The sequence below is a fragment of the Frankliniella occidentalis genome, unplaced genomic scaffold (assembly GCF_000697945.3).
Source record: "Frankliniella occidentalis isolate FOCC.00 unplaced genomic scaffold, Focc_3.1 Scaffold202, whole genome shotgun sequence".
Lineage (NCBI taxonomy): Eukaryota > Metazoa > Arthropoda > Insecta > Thysanoptera > Thripidae > Frankliniella > Frankliniella occidentalis.
Genome location: NW_026267328.1, coordinates 485104 through 489943, shown reverse-complemented (window position 1 = coordinate 489943; position 4840 = coordinate 485104). Strand labels below are relative to the sequence as shown.

General features: G+C 38.2%; 2 long non-coding RNA genes across 2 annotated transcripts; one reads left to right on the top strand and one right to left on the bottom strand.

Moving 5' to 3' along the window:
• Nucleotides 1-716: 716 nt before the first annotated feature.
• Nucleotides 717-3180, bottom strand: LOC113212052 (uncharacterized). The gene is made up of 7 exons (XR_003303708.2): nucleotides 3030-3180; nucleotides 2660-2748; nucleotides 2461-2579; nucleotides 1271-2387; nucleotides 1077-1194; nucleotides 885-1001; nucleotides 717-797 (listed from the first exon to the last, which is right to left on the bottom strand). It is a non-coding gene; the product is annotated as an uncharacterized LOC113212052 (long non-coding RNA).
• Nucleotides 3181-3527: 347 nt separating this feature from the next.
• LOC127750512 (uncharacterized) lies at nucleotides 3528-4442 on the top strand. The gene is made up of 3 exons (XR_008011719.1): nucleotides 3528-3683; nucleotides 3780-3937; nucleotides 4224-4442. It is a non-coding gene; the product is annotated as an uncharacterized LOC127750512 (long non-coding RNA).
• Nucleotides 4443-4840: the final 398 nt, after the last annotated feature.

Sequence of the window (4840 nt, the reverse complement as noted above, 5' to 3'; positions counted from 1 at the left end):
GTCAAATAAAGGTCATAGGAGGGACACATGCTCGGACATATTGTACATGGTATTGCCATAATTAAGACTTATTTTGGACATTTGGGACATGGCATGTACATACGAAGACATAAAATTCATGTCATTTCCATGTCTTTCGGCTGGTCAGGGAGAGAGAGACAACAAGCGTAACTGAGTCGGTAGATCATCTAAATGGACACTTTGCTTGGTTGTCTGCCTGTCAACAAAATGGTTCAGTTAGTTTTCAAAATCTTCAGGTGCTAATTCAAGAGATATGCACAGAAACTTACGTCATACAGAAAAGGAGGCTGAAGGGGTTCCAAGCTGTGCACATTGTTGACAGGTAGACATCAATTTCAGCAAAGTGCAGGAACTTCTCTCTCAAACAGTAAGGAAAAGATATGTGATACAACTTCGAGTCCTGAAAAGGTAAAGAGAAAGTAAAACTTAAAATCGTAACTCTCAGAATGCATATTGAAGCTCAAAATAAAGCATAGAGCAATACGTGCCAGCAGTGTGGGTGTTTCGTTGCAATCCATTTCCCTCATCGAGTAAGTGGCCTCCTCATCAAGAAAAGAAGTGCAACCTCTGGGGCAGAACCATTTTCAAATTTCAATCATACCATGGTAAATGAGCCTAAGGGATCGACATTAGAATTAGTTTGTACCCTAATAAAAATCAAATCAAAAGTCTGAACATAAATGTAATAATACTTACAATTGTTCATGGTAATTAGATACAAATAATCATCAATGAAAGACCAATGCCATGACGAGTCTTTGAAATTCAACTCAAACCTACAATAGAAAAGAAAACAGTAATCAGTTTTAAAGACACTGGTAAAGTTTGGAATATTGGAGCACTTGCTATGCAAATGTACTTACCAGAGCGATAATTAATATACAGGTGATTAGCGGAGCAGATGTCACAAGATTGGAATACTTCTAGATAAGCAAACGACGAAGAATATTTGGTGGAATGTATAGAAGAGAGTTGCAAACCTGGAAATGAAATCGAAATGTTAATTGAACCATGAAGGTTAAATAGTGCTAGTACCTTGCTGAAACAATACCTACCACGTGGGAATATCACAGAGAATCCCTGGCTCTACATATGCTAATTGGTCCATTAAAATAACTTTAGAGAAAATCTGGACTGTGTTGCCATGGTGGTGAAAATTAATCGTAGCTGCACCTGGAATAAATAAAAACAAAATAGTTATGGGAACGGTAGTCACAATTAGAAATATTTCTTCACTGCAAATACGTACCTCTGAAGTTTATCTAAGTCATTAATACTAGCAGCACCTCAGTACAATATGCAACAGCATCTTTGGGTGATAAGTATGAGAATGAAAAGGCTTTAAAACCAAAACCCCAGAAAGAATTAAAGAAAGATGGAGAAAAAGCCAGTGAACCCAAGGAAACCCAAAGTAGGTATATAGTGCCATTTAAATTATATGAGATAGAGATTAAGACACAGGACATCAGATCAAATTTGAAAGAAATTATTTCAACACTTCATCAAAACAAATAAGACTGGGAAAATATTGCATGGAGAACACAGCACAGAGTCAAGAAAATTTCAAACCAAACAGTAAAGCATCACCATCAAAACAGTCATTCAAAATAAACAAACACAGAACACTTCAAAGACAAAAACAGAACAGAAATCAGTACGGTAACACATATTTACGAGCACTCAATAAATGGCAAGGGCACAGCACAGGGTTAATCGACAAAAATCAAATGTTCATCAACAACAAATAAGCAATTCAAGTCAGTGGCAAGATCAGAGATAGTACCAAATCAAACACAAAACACTTTCAGGGGTAGGGCAGATAAATTCAGAGCACTTTCATGACAAGTTCATCAACAACGAATAAGCAATTCAAGATTCAAGTCAGTGGCAAGAGCAGAGATAGTACAAGATCAGACACAAAACACTCAGAGGCAGGGCAGATAGTTTCAGAGCACTTTCATGACAAGTTCATCAACAACAAATAAGGCAAACCACACACGACAGAACAAGCACTCATCGCCAAAAAGAAAACAAAATGCATTTTCAGAGAATCAAAAACAATTCAGACACTTCAAACAGTAAACACATAAAGACCATTGTTGACAAGTTGCAGACACATGGCACAGAAGAAGAAAGAAAAAGATAGAGAGACCAAAGAATGATATTAAAAGTGCCCCATAAATACTGATTAAATTAATTTCCCCGCCTTTTCAAACTCATTCTCAAACCTCAGATTGCCATAGGCATAGGTCGCATTGACCATGACGTTAAGTCCTACTTCATGAAAAGCAAGACCACTTTTATCTGACCAGGTCAGCAAACATGTCCAGGTTACGTAATTCATTAATCAAGTGGGACGTCACTGCCTGTCAACAAGAATAAGATTATTAGCCTTCACAATAAAAAAGATAATAATAAAATCCACATATGGCAACTAACCTTTTCACTTTCAACCCTCCAATAAATTCTCAGCCGATTCGCAAACACCATTCAACAGCAAATTAAGAGCAAACAGCTATTGGTTTACGGAACTTGTGAATAAAGCTGGACATTACTTCCTGTCAATAGAAAAACATTGTAAGTATACGAAATATAAAGTAATCCAAATGTGATTAATAAAAAACCTATGGGTACTGACCTTTTAACCCGTTAAGAAATTGTCAGCCAATTCGCAAACACCATTCAACAGCAAGTTGGTTTGGAAATAATTCGCATGGCAGCTAAAACCTGTTGAGAGAGGACGTAATAGTAAACAATCTAAACAGAAATCGGAAATTGTACAGAAACAGCTTCCAGCCAAGGAAACATTGTAGATTTAAACGTATGAAGTACACATAACCAACGAGGTACGACATAACCTCTGCTGGGCCGGAAAATAGCGGTCATTTGAAATCTTATCATTCATTTTTCCATCGGAGATAGGAAACAATTCAACTGCAGAAGGTTTTGCCTATAAAGGTTTCAAGGATATACGATACTTTTCTGGAAAATATGGGATATTTACGAACCTGTTGCCGTTTGATCGCAGAGGCGAGTAACAACTTCGGACTCAACTCAAGAAGAGACGACCACTAGCGATTTGAATTGAACTGTGACTTGGAACCATAGATCGTCATATTTCGTCTTTTAAGATTAATATAAAGTTAAGTTAATGACAGAGACACTCAGAAAATATCCGTTGCCTCCATGCATGACTCGACAAACCGGAAACTGACAATTCAATTCACTGCCTTGGAGTGTTCTTCTTTGTCTTCTGCCTTCTTCCGCTTGAGGGAGGAGGGGATGAGGGAGGAGCGAGAAGGAGCGCAAAATGCTACCAACTGCTAACCTTGATATTTCGATGAACTTTGTAAAGAGACTGCACAAAGCGCGGTAGGTGGCAAAAATATCAAAACTGGATTATTAAAAAATTAAAATTTGATAAAAGTTCGTTTTCACTTCTTCTATGTTCTTTTAGTTGTTTCTTTGATTGAAGTATGCTGGGGTTGGTTTCACAGGAGCAGAAGCAGAATGTGAGCAAAACAACAAACATGGCACGTCTGATGTGCGATGCGATCGCAGATATTTATGTTCTAATTTCCTAAAGAGTGACTATCAGATGCTCTAAAATATTTTTCACGTACGCTTTGTTACTGCGATTGTCTATTATGGCGCTTCTCGTGGTAAGCCTCCTATATTGCGCTCTGCCAATGAATCCGGGTCGACAGCTCTTATTTCCCTATGCATATATTTTAGTCAGTTTCTATTTATTTTTACAGAGGGCAATGCCAGTGTCACCAAAAATGAGTATCCGTGGAAGTTTTCACCCTTCATTATCCCTCTCGACGGATGAACCATCAAGTGGCAGTATTGTTTACACCAGTTTGTCTGACCAGAACGAGGGTTATGATGCCCATTACTAACCTTCCTCAATAAGGTAGCCATCATGGGAAAGGGTAAATTGCATTCTGTCAAGACTGTCTCCAATAATTTCCACCTCCCAGTTTCACTCTGGGAGTTATACTCAGTTATTGTATTTCGTCAAAGATGCATCGGACAAACCTCCTCCCTTTCTCCCCCGTTTAATCCACAATACTGTTGTGTATCGTTGTGCTTTAGACCTTGTACTTCTTAATAAAATGAACAGCCTACCTGTGGAGGTTAACTTTCTGATGGTTGGTTGCCTTTCTCCACTGAGGAATAACATATCTTTTGCGTTGCAGGCACAAGTTCTTTAGTGCTCCTTGCCGTCAATGTCTTCTGGGCGACAATCAATCATCCTAAAGAACCCGTTTCTCTCTGCAGCAGCATTTTTAATGGTTGATTCTCTGCCATTCAATAGAAGTATGTATTCAAGTAGCTCACCTGTCTCACTTCCACCCCTGTAGCAGTTATTCTAATTACTGGCCCATTCTATCAGTAGAAAATACCCTGAACTTCAAGAATATTCCTCATATATCCCTGGGATCAAATTACTCATATCCCAGGAGCACATATCCATTTTGAAGCACTTGATTCCATATAATTTTAAAGAAGCACATGAAACTGTCATTGTTGTCATCTAATTGCAGTTTGTGTTGTTTAATTAATTCTTACTCTGAAAAAGATTTCATTTTGCACAAAGTGATTGTAGCAGTGTGCTCTCTCAAACTATCCAGAACTGTAGAGGATGATTTATTGAGTTTGTGAATGTATAATGATTGTCGTTACTAATATGTTGTTCTTTATTCAGCTTGGACGATGGCCAATTTGGAGAACAGCTCTGCTTGTAGTGTGTTGCGCCTCAAGAATACTCTGCTGGGAACATTCACTTCGACGCTGCAAATGGCTGCATCTCAAC